Source organism: Nyctereutes procyonoides, unplaced genomic scaffold (assembly GCF_905146905.1).
Source record: "Nyctereutes procyonoides isolate TBG_1078 unplaced genomic scaffold, NYPRO_anot_genome, whole genome shotgun sequence".
In the NCBI taxonomy this organism is placed as follows: Eukaryota; Metazoa; Chordata; class Mammalia; order Carnivora; family Canidae; genus Nyctereutes; species Nyctereutes procyonoides.
The window spans coordinates 29,636,043-29,648,237 of record NW_026575134.1 but is presented as its reverse complement, the minus strand read 5'-3'; the positions used below and the strand labels follow the sequence as shown (position 1 = coordinate 29,648,237).

Here is a 12,195-nt window from a genome sequence, read left to right as displayed (position 1 = left end):
GACAGTGATCTCAGGGTCATGGGATTGAGTGCTGCATAGGCTCTTGCTCAGCAGGGAGTTTGCTTGAGAGTCTTTCCCCCTCCCTCCCCCTCTGCTCCTCCCCCTGCTTACTGTGAGCTCTTTTTCTTTCTCTAAAATAAATAAAATCTTTTTAGAAAAATGAAAATATGGGTGTTTCACAGAACCCAGTGAATATTGGCTTTTTTTTAAAGATATTATTCATGTATTCATGAGAGACACACAGAGAGGCAGAGACACAGGCAGAGGGAGAGGCAGGCTCCCTATGGGGGGCCTGATGTAGGACTCGATCCCAGAACCCCAAGGTCGCCACCTGAGCCAAAGGCAGATGTTCAAACACTCAGCCACCAGGCATCCCTGCTTCTGGTCTCTGAAAGCTATATTACTGATCTATTTCTCTTTTATTTATTTTTTTACCTGATTTCAGTGAAATGACTTCTACAATTTTAAAAGAATAGAAAAACACATAGGATGAAAAAATAATCATCAATAACCATTACCACTGTTACCACTGTAGATAGATACTCTATTTTCTTTACTGCCATGTCTATATTATAAAATATATAAAATATATATTTTTACATAATTTTTTCTCATTAAATTATTTTGTAAATCACTATTTTTGTTATAATGAATTCTCACATAAAGGATACCATCATTTATTTAATTCCTAATTAATAACACATAATCTCGCTATGTAATTTTGATTTTGAGCCTTACTACAACCTTTTGAGGCAAGCAGTGGATCTTATTGTTTTTACTGATGAGAAAATTGAGGCTTGTACAGTAGGGTGTCTTACAAAATGTCACCATGTAGGATCAGGCCAAGCTAGATTTCAGACTCTCAATCCATTCCACTTACCATCTTCTGCCTCCCATAATAAACATTAATTATCTTTAAATTGCAGATATAGATTTAAGAAGTGATCATTGATAGAAATTAAGCCTCGATCAAAATCCCACTAGAGAATAGTATTCCCTGTGTTTATCAATTCAACTCCTTGCTCTCTCACTGAAAACTGACTGGTTTAAAGGTTAAAGTCCATCAGCCACCCAAACTAAGTAAGATTCAATCCATAGATCAGTGTCAGCTTCATTAATATTCTTGACCAGATATCCCTAATCATTTTTCATGTCTGACATTAGAATCCCTGCATAGAAATAATTTGCACAACTTTAATTTTCCCCCCCATTTAATCCATCACACACCGAGACACTTGATATTCCCACTGTGATCAACCCATGAAATTTGTCAGCTTTATCTCTGATTTACACTGGACTCTGCTAATAATAAATGTCATTGCTGAATGTATCCTAACTTCTCTAGACTTGCATGATCAAAGAAAATGTTATTTTCTTTTTTAATCAGAGCTTTTTGGTTACACAAACAACAGAAAAATCTGGGTATAAAAGTATCCAACAGCTCAAAGATGATTCCAACACCATATGCTACAAAAATCAGTGGTTTGATGAATGCATGAGAGGGATGGTAAAATATTATTCTCTTATGAAACATGTTGCAGTACATCTTTTGTTTAAAGAATTGTATTGTTTAAACCTAAACTCTACAATTCACATCACATAATCTAATCAAGATTCCCAACCCATTGAACTAATGGAAGAAGGAATGTATTTTTTCCCTATACACAGCTCTTATGAAGAGGTAATCTTGAAGGAAAGCACTCAAATTTCAAAGTAAGACATACTTTGGTTTGAAGCCTTGCTCCATTACTTATTATCAAGTAACGTAATTTCTTCAGCCTTTAAAAAAAATTAAAAAACATGAAACAAAAACAAAAACTACAGAGTGGATAATACAAGCAATCTTATAAAGCTTCTGTGGCAAGTATAACATGAGTGAAGTAAATAAAAATTTTCAGGAAAAATGAGAAACACAATCATTATGATAAGGCCAATTTATATTTGATTTGAACTATTCAATTTTAAATATGCATTGCCTTATTTGTTCCTCATGAGAAATTCTATGAAATAACTACAGCAAATATTCTGATTAGGTTTAGATAAGAAAACTACAGCTCTTGGGGCATAAATGTTCTGTGATAACACAGCTATAAAAATGGGCGTGGGAGTCACTTTGTTTTAACTTCCTTTGCAGCAATTTTCCTTTTCCACACTATGTCCTTGTTCAGTTTTTTCTTGCCTATTTTCTTTTGAAAGGTAAAATCTCAGGCTATCCCTAGTACCTGAAATAGGACATAGAACACTTGGGTGAGCTGAAAACGGCTATGGAGTATTTTATTAGCTGTTAAATCAGTACTCAAAGGGAGCCAGTCAATATCTATTAAGGCTACAATATAAAAAGAGAAACTAAAAACTTAATAATTGTGGATCCTCAACTAGAGTCTTTTGGAGTTAATAGATGTCAAGCCACAAAGAACATTACAACACAAAATCAATCAGTATGCTAAGAATTTTAGGCCAGTGTTTGAATCAGGATATCTAATGCACATAAGAATACTTATAAGCTATTATTCAGAGGGATTTAGTGATTTTAATGAAATCAAAATCCCCTTCACAGAGTTTTCAGATACATATGAGTGTGTGTGTGCATTTTTTCTTCTAGAAACTGTCAAGCTAATTGCATGTATTTCCAGAAATCAATAACATTTATCGAAGACTTCCTATGTGAAAACCTCTTTCCCAGATGATAATTGAATTGTCATAACATACTAGTGGGATTATTATTATTTTTTATTTTTTTGCATTTTACAGATGAACTAATATTCAGAGTGGTCAGGTGACTTCAAGTCACACAGCTAACAAGCAGTAAATGCAGAATTTAAGCCACATCTGAAGTCAAAGACTAAGGTTTCCATCACCAAATTATAAGTCCTTGTTTTTAAAGGCTATCTCTCAAAAAAAAAAAAAAAAATCAAAGAATGAAAGTTTAAAAAAAATGGTTAAAATTCTACATTTATGGCCAAGTGCAAAAATACACAATCACACATATGTGTGCAAAGGCAACATAAATATCTGTTTTTGAGTTTGACACTGTTGGATATAGGTTTCCATATTGCTAAATTCCAAAAGTAAAAATAGTTGCAAGATTTTTTTTTTTTTTTATTCTTCAGTATAGTATGATACACTTTGGAACTTCTCCAAAGTAAAATACTCTGATTTTAACATTCTACACAGAATTATGGTGAATATTTAGAGTTGTTAGGAAATTGTAAATATTTCCACTTGTTTTAAGTTACTCTATATTTTTACTCAGAATTTATTTTTCTGAGAATTTCGAAACCTGATTTTGTTTTGCCTGAGTGAGCTGATACTGTTATATATTTCTTTCTTGGCCTGGACAATTCATCTTTAAAGCAGCTACCTTGACTAGTCTCTATCATTTTATAACTTATATTTGGCTTGTGTTTATTTTTAATGTCTCTCAGAGAAGTTCACTACTTCTTGTAAATATTAACACCATTGCTCAGCCTGCCATTCATAGGTCATTACTAAATATGACTTTCAAAAATGGAATAAGACAATCTCAGGATTTAAAAAAAAATTCTCTTTGGTAAATAATTTATTTGATCCTTGCCATTCATCCACTCCAATCCTTCTTTCATCCCAATAATCTTCCATAAACATCTTATGATTCTGTTATATCTTGTGGCCCATACTTCTTAGGCTTAGACATTAATTATGATGCCTTGGAATTTTTAAGCATAGATATTCTTTTGTATGAGTTCTTCCATTACTTCATGTGGTTTTAATATGTTTTTAAAACTTGAGTGGTAGCAAGAACCATGTCTAAATACCTAACGAAATTAGTAATTCCAGCTCCTTGTGCATTGATTAACATAATTGAGACACTTGGTAGAAGGTTTAGATCATAGTGTGAGCAAGGAAATGAATTCATCTGTTATCTGTATCCAAAAATTCTACTTCGTTGAGATTATCTGAAATGTTTATAAAGTATTAAGGATGCCAATAATTTTACTATAAAATCTAAAAAAAAATCTACTTTTAAGTGATCAGTAAGCTGCTGTCCTAAAAGTTATAGACCCACATTCTAAATAATAATAAAAATAATAAATAATATTTTGGTGAATATTAACTCTACTTCAGATGCTCAAATGAAAACTTAGTATATCTAATCTTAATTGCTCTAAACTTTGATATTCCTGGTGTCTAGCACAGTGCCTAATCAAAAAAATACAATAAATTGGCAGTTCTCAAACTTTGTTGTACCTTAAAGAGGTCACCTGCATTAATGGTTAAGAAAGAGTTAGCAGAGGGATATCTGGGTGGCCCAGTGGTTGAGCGTCTGCCTCTGGCTCAGGTCGTGATCCCGGGGTCCTGGGATCGAGTCCCATATCCGGCTCCCCTCAAGCCTGCTTCTCCCTCTGCCTGTGTCTCTTCCTCTCTCTCTCTCTTTCATGGACAAACAACAATAAAAAATCTTAAAGAAACAAGCATATCCACAGATATATAATTATGTCTTAGATGGAAGTTTACACATAAGCTATGACTGAACAGAATTGCTCACAAAAATTCCCTTTTCCATCTCTCCCAATGTCCTATACCGTAAGATACTGCGATGTTGGCACAAGAATATTAGTTGTTGTTAGTGGATCGAATTTTGGGGAAATTTGTAAATCATCTCTGAGTTGAAACTCAGAATTATTAGAGGTTCCCATACTGTGAATGCACACCAGAAGAAGAATACAACACCTGATATTAAGGCTCTATTCATGGTGGATGGACGTGGAGAAGTTGAAGGTGAGAAGGGAAGGGAGAAACTCTGAGTCACAGTTCAGATGCTCACCCTGTTTTTCGTTTTTATTTATTTATTTTTTAATTTTTATTTATTTATGATAGAGAGAGAGAGAGGCAGAGACACAGGCAGAGGGAGAAGCAGGCTCCATGCACCGGGAGCCCGACGTGGTATTCGATCCCAGGTCTCCAGGATCGCGCCCTGGGCCAAAGGCAGGCGCTAAACTGCTGCGCCACCCAGGGATCCCCTGTTTTTCGTTTTTAGATAATATCTGCATCTCAGGTAGGGAGGGATACAGGGACAAGAAGTTAAAGGAACTCACATTCTCTAGAACTTGAGGCCTTTAATCTACGTAGTTTTAGGAAGGAGGTGGTAGATAACAATTACTCCTACTCTCCTCTAACACACATACTCTTTCCCAATTTATGGTATCTGGGACACCATGGATATTGATCAGTGGATTCCAGACTCCTTGGAATTGGTCTAAAATTTCTCTCTCGCACACGTTTATGGATAAGTTGCATTGTATGAATATGTACACACACGTATATATGAAACAAACGAGAGAGAACAAAATGGGCTAGGATTTTAAGTGATAAAATAAGTTTCTGTGTGCTACCACTCATCAGGGCTTTCATGGGGACTCAGGCAGACTAGATAAGGCCACAGCTTAACACTTCGCAGAGCTATCTTACCATTTAATGCACTTTCATCAGGAAATCCTTCTATATCCCAGGCCTGGGCTTTCTGAAACCAATGCACTTACAAAAGGTAAAAATATCTTTGTAAGCAGATTCCATCTACTGTTACTGTGCTTAAGAGTATCAAGCATAAGAATACAGATCCGGATAAATCTTTGTGATGCCCACTGGCATATTCTCAATTTAAGCACATTCTTTAGTGAACTCACACATCCCCAGAAGTGCCAGGCATCACCTTGCAACTCACTGTTTGCCGTGGAGAGTACATTAAGGTAAAACCCTGCTACGCTGGGGGTGGTGGTGGTTGTGTTGTTCTCCATTCCAGCTACACATTGGGCCATTAACTCTTCCAAAAGATTTGCTTCTCAACATCACTATTTGTCATTTACTGGAGCTCATCTTAGTGTGTTCTCAGAATTTCTGTTTACAGCCATGACTTCGCTTTCAACAGACCCTTACTAAAACCTCTGTCAGCTGTCAAATATTTTGAGTTGTTCTTAAATAAATCAGATAACAGCAAGCCATTCATGAAGGCTTTTTTGTTTGTTTTGTTGTTTCCTGTGATGGCCTCTGGCTGCTTAGCTGTTTCAGTTTTGTAGTGACTCTCCTGTTTTCCCCATTTCAGAAACTTAAAATGAGAATCTACAGATTTCTTAAGAGATGTAGGTTTTAATTAACGATTCATCTGCTATCAGCTTTTGTTATTTTAAAGGCTGTAATGTAACATTAATGAAATTTTGAAATTCCTACTTTAACGAAATCTACCTCTCTAAAATATTTTTTTATTTCCTGTCTTTTATACTGCACCTTACATGTGGAATATTTGACTCACAATATATTTTTGTCTTTTTTTCCCTTAGTATCATATCATAAAAATGTTTTCCATTTGAATACTCTTCGTAATTATAAATTGAATGGCTAAATGGCATCTCTCTGAGTTGCCATTCAAACATTTTACTACTCTCAAACATTTGGATTGTCCATCTTTCTATTTGCGATTATACGTGTACTCAGTGCTTATCTGCATATAAACTATTATTCTTCTAAATTATTTCTTATAAGTTCTCAAAGTTGTAGTTGCTAGATCAACTCTGTGGTTTCTCATTAATGAATCTGTGTTAGTAGCTAAGAGAAGCTCCTCTCTGCCTCTTCCATCTTTTTGTTGCTGCTCTGAGGCTGATAGATAGGAGTTGAAGATAGAATGGCTCTCAGCACATGTCATTGGGTGATGGTAGTAAAGTATGACAATCCGGGGTGAAGGGAGAGATCTTAAATGGTGCAATCCCTTTGGATTGATTCTCTTAGGATTCCTCATCTACTTATTTTGTTTTGTTTTTCTCCTTTGGAAGCCACTTTCTCTAGAGTCTTTCTTTTCTCTTGAGTTTGGTTTGATAAAAGAAAATTCTAGTGCCTCTTTCTTTTGAAGGAGCCATCTACTCCCTTCCTATTTTTTGAATTATAAGGAAACAGTCACCTGAGTAGCTTGATATCTGAAGGACATAAGTGAAATAAATGACTTAGACTCATTGTTTTACTCTACGAAGCGACATTTTTTTTTCTGTATGTGGTCAAAATAAATATTATAGGCTTTGTGAACCAAGAAGGAAAGTTGGAGATATTATGTAGGTACTTGCATAAAAAGAGAGAAGAAATTTCCACAATTTATGTAATTAATTAAAAGTTTTTACAATCGCATATTTTTTGTTATTATTGTAAAGGTCCACTAATGAGAATTGAACATTTTTTGTTCTTTGGAATATTTTGCTTCTGGTCTTCAAAGTTAGTACTCCTAATTTGTTTTCAAACATTCATCTTTTGAAAAAGAAAAGAAAAACATCTTAGCTCAGAAGCCATATAAAAGCAGGTAAAAGTCTGGTTTTGGCTAGCAGGCCAAAGTATGCAGACCCTTGTTCTCGTCCTTCAAAAAAAAAAATGTTTCTGTAGCCTTGGCTTGTTTTCTTTTGAGATCATTGGTTTATAAAAAAAGATATGGGCCTAGGAGAAAGAATCAAATCTCGGTTTCAGTCTTGCCCTCAAGACTGTTTTCCTAAGCAAAAAGACATCCTTGCTCTCCAATGGAAGTAACCCCATTGACTACTAGACTGTTTTGAGATTTGAGGTAAAAAATTGTATGGTTTAAATAAAATGTTTTGCTTGTTATGCTGTTTATGTATCTCCCTTACAGACACTTCATGGATATCCTGTATCTATACTATGTGGCTGACATAATGTAAATCAGTTATGTCACCCTTCAAGGCTAACATCATATTGCTTTATAATGACATCAGTGTCATTACTACTTCTTATCTAAAAATGAATTAACTGAAAACTAAATAGTAAGCTCTTTCCTTTTGTTGGTTGAAAGGAATTTCTCCTTTGACTTACCAGTTTTTCTTTTGAAATTCAACTTTGTAGAACTACTTAGATGTGGGTGGGAGGGATGTTTTGTGAAGATAGATTTGGAAAATAATTAAATGAGCCTTACAAAATGAAAGCATAAATAAATAATGGTGCATTAAAAATGATGCATCAATTAATGAAGAAACCCACTTTGAGAATCAGGTAGACGTATATGCATTGACATAAAGAACTTCAAAATATAGTAAGTACATTAAAAAAATAAATTTTAAAAAATTAAATAAAAATAATAAAAAAATAAAAAAAAAATAGGGATCCCTGGGTGGCGCAGCGGTTTAGCACCTGCCTTTGGCCCACGGTGCGATCCTGGAGACCTGGGATCGAATCCCACGTCGGGCTCCCGGTGCATGGAGCCTGCTTCTCCCTCTGCCTGTGTCTCTGCCCCCCTCTCTCTCTCTCTCTGTGTGACTATCATAAATAATTATATATATATATATATATATATATATATATATATATATATATATAGTAGGTACATGAAAAGTTACAGAATTTACACAAGTATAATTTCAATTTTTAATATATACAAAATATGATTCTAGATATGTAAAAAAAATCATATGTATAGGAAATAATAGAAAAAGTTTTGGAAGATGGACTCCCTGCCCATTGGGGAGCCTGCTTCTCCCTCTCCTCTTGTCCCTCTCCCTGCTCATTGTCTCTCTGTTTCTCTCTTAAATAAATCACTAAAATCTTAGAAAAGAGAAAGGACTAGAAGAATATATACCAAACTAAATATTGCTTATATTGGGAGAGTATGTGCAAAGAGTGGGGTGACATTACAGCAGTCCAGAGATGGGATATCAATTAGAATTTTCATGTTTTATGCTATAATATTTTATTGATTATTGTACAATAATTTTATTTACTTTCTAATTTAAAAATTAAAATGTATATTTTTACCACCACATAATTGATTTGCATTTCCAAATTTTATATGTTCTATATATCATTCCATTTTAAAGATAAAAATCTTAAAGTCTTGCTTGTTAAAGAATAGGATATTAAGAAGGATTAAATCATATATGGCAACATAAGTGGCTATATGTGTGTGTGTGTGTCTGTATATAAAATACTCTTATTCCCTTATTATTCAGTATATAGCTTGTGGAGGGTTTTATGGTAACTGATGTGGTATTGTGTAATTTCTTATCAAATAACATCTCTTGCTTTTTTATCATTATTCTTGAAATGATTTTATTATTTTTGTAATTACTATTGACCTCCTGCTGTTTCCTCTTTTAAAATAGTCCCTTCACTTTATAAACATTGGCAATTCTCAAAGTTTCTACTATAGCTTAATTGTACATTCCCATTATTTTCGATCTAGATTCTGATGATTTGTCTGACCTAAACTGTAAATAGTTATAAGCAGAATCCCTTTACTCTTTCTCCCCCATCTCCCATCTTGAGAGTCTGAAGAGAACTTGCAAAGTTAATTTTAATGATAATTTGGCTTTCCAAATGAGACTTCTTAGTTGCTTTGAGCATAAGAAGCTTACTATAAAGCAGTCAAGGGTTACTTGTGGAGTAAACAGGTGCTGTGTGGACGCTTGTAGTTGGCGTCTGAGGGTATAGGTCACCATGAACTAGCTCCAGGATGAGTACGACCCCTACACATTGGAAGAGCCTAGCGACAAGGAACCTGCTTTGAGCGGTTCTGAAGATGAAGTGGATGTGCTTTTACGTGGAACTCCTGACCAAAAAAGAAAACTCATCAGAGAATGTCTTACTGGAGAAAGTGAATCATCTAGTGAAGATGAATTTGAAAAAGAAACGGAAGCTGAATTAAATTCCACCCTAAAAACAATGGAGGACAAGTTATCCTCTCTGGAAACAGGGTCTTCCTCGGGAACTGGAAAAGTTGGAACAGCTCTGACAAAGTATTATGATGATATATATTGATTCTGATTCTATAGATGATGACAAAACAGCACAGGTAACTAAGAAGAAAAAGAAAAGACGACACCGGATTCCAACAAATGATGAGTTATTCTATGATCCTGAAAAAGATAACAGAGATCAGGCCTGGGTTGATGCACAAAGAAGAGGCTACCATGGTTTTGGAATACAGAGACCACATCCACAACAACAGCCTGTTCCAAATAGTGATGCTGTCTTGAATTGCCCTGCCTGCATGACCACACTAGGTCTTGATTGCCAAAGGCATGAATCATACAAAACTCAGTATAGAGCAATGTTTGTGATGAATTGTTCTGTCAACAAAGAGAAGGTTCTAAGATACAAAATCCCAGAGAACAGGAAGAAAAGGTGGGGCCATAAGAAGATGAGGTATAACCATGAAGACGCTGCATTGCAGATAGAGGCACAAGTGGAAGAAATGTATCACCCAGTCATATGCACCAAATGTTCCACTGGAGTGGCTGTCTTTTACAAGGATGAAGTCTTTCATTTTCTCAACCTTTTACCAAGTCATTCTTGAATAGCTCAGTTGACGTTTAATTGCCCAATACAGTATATAAGGCACCTATGGACAGTTATTTCCCTCTTGCCTATTCTTTTTTTTTTAATATATATATATATATATATATATATATTTTTTTTATTTATTTACGATAGTCACACACACACACACAGAGAGAGAGAGAGAGAGAGAGAGGCAGAGACACAGGCAGAGGGAGAAGCAGGCTCCATGCACCGGTAGCCCGACGTGGGATTCGATCCCGGGTCTCCAGGATCGCGCCCTGAGCCAAAGGCAGGCGCTAAACCGCTGCGCCACCCAGGGATCCCCCTCTTGCCTATTCATATCAAGTAACATTCTGAGTGGTTATCTGAGGACGCAATGTTTATCTTTTTGAAAGAGAATGGTTGTCAGCTTTTATCCCTCCACCCACCCCCCTTTTTTTTCCCAGCTCTGATGGGACTGATGATTCATTCTCCCTTTGATGGGCATTTGGAAACTATGGGCCTTTTCATGTATTAAAGTTCTTTAGAATTAAAATGTTCTGGAGTTATAAGTAAAAAAAAAAATAAAATAAAGCAGTCAAGGTAAAAAAGAAAAAGTGAGTAAAACCAATGTTAAATCTTGATAAAAAATGCCTCTTTAGAAGAAAACTGAAGGTGCTTCATGGAAATAGGCCTTGGTATTTAAGAGAATATTGCCTTTACTTTTACTCATATTCATCGACAACTTAGGTTTCAGTGAAGTGGGGCTGGAAGCAACCTAAACAGAGGTCTGATAGAAAATTTCATAACAATGATTCACCACAATTACATCAGAATTAAATAATCTTTAAAAAAAGGAGTGAAATGAGTTTTTAATTTTTTCTTTGAGTTTGTGATTCTCTAAAATTAAAACTTTTATCTTTTTTAGATAGATAATTTAATATTAAGGCTGACTTGTATTTCATAAAATCTTTTTGACCTCAGAATCTAACCCTCCAAGAACAGAGTTAAAAATAATAGAAGCTAGACTGCAAATCGAGTCTACTCCCACATTGTAGATAATAAAATAATTGGTTGTATTTTTCCAATTCTTAGTTAATACATTAAATTTTTCCACATTTGAAACATTTGGTGTATTAAGGTTCTCGAGAGAAATAGAACCAAGAGGTTGTCGTATATCTCGATCTCTTTCTCTCTGTATCTATAGAGAGATTTTATTATAAGGAATTGGTTCGTGTTGTTAAGGAGCCTGAGAAACCCCAAGATCTGCAATCGGAAAGCTGGAAGTTCAGGAAAGCTGATGGTGTAGTTCCTTCCAGTCTGAGTTCAAAGTCTGAAAATAGGCAAACCAATGGTTTTAAAAGCTCCAATCTGAAAGTTTACAGACTCAAGACCTGAGAAGAACTTGTGTTTTAGTTTGAGTTCAAAAACCAGCAAAAACCAACTTCCCAGCTCTTGCAGGCAGGCAAGAGGAGCTCCCTCTTACTCAGCTTTTTTGTTCTATTTAGGTCTTCAAGAGATTGCATGAGGCCCAACCACATTAGGGAAGACAATGCTTTAGTCAATCTGCTGATTAAAATGTGAATCTAATCCAAAAATATCCACATAAAAACACCCAGAATAATGTTTGGTGAAATATCTGGGGACCCCATAACCCAGTCAGGCTGACATATTAACTGTCACAGATGGTTAGACTCGGAAAATATTTATTTCATCTCCTCAATTATGGATAGGTGGAATGTAAGATGCGTTCTAAGAAATTTTTGTATAAATTTTTGTAGAATTCTCCTTGTAGTAGATTTAAACACACTGTACTCAGTAATGTGTATATTCACAATCAGATCAAGTTTTCAACATTGTAATTGTTAAGTCAAATGAACTAAATAGCATTTGTAGGAAAAACATGTAGTTAAGCAA

General features: G+C 35.0%; 1 pseudogene; it reads left to right on the top strand.

Annotated features, from left to right (window-relative positions):
* The first annotated feature begins 9,456 nt into the window (after positions 1 to 9,456).
* On the top strand, positions 9,457 to 10,315 carry LOC129494382 (E2F-associated phosphoprotein-like; annotated as a pseudogene).
* Positions 10,316 to 12,195: the final 1,880 nt, after the last annotated feature.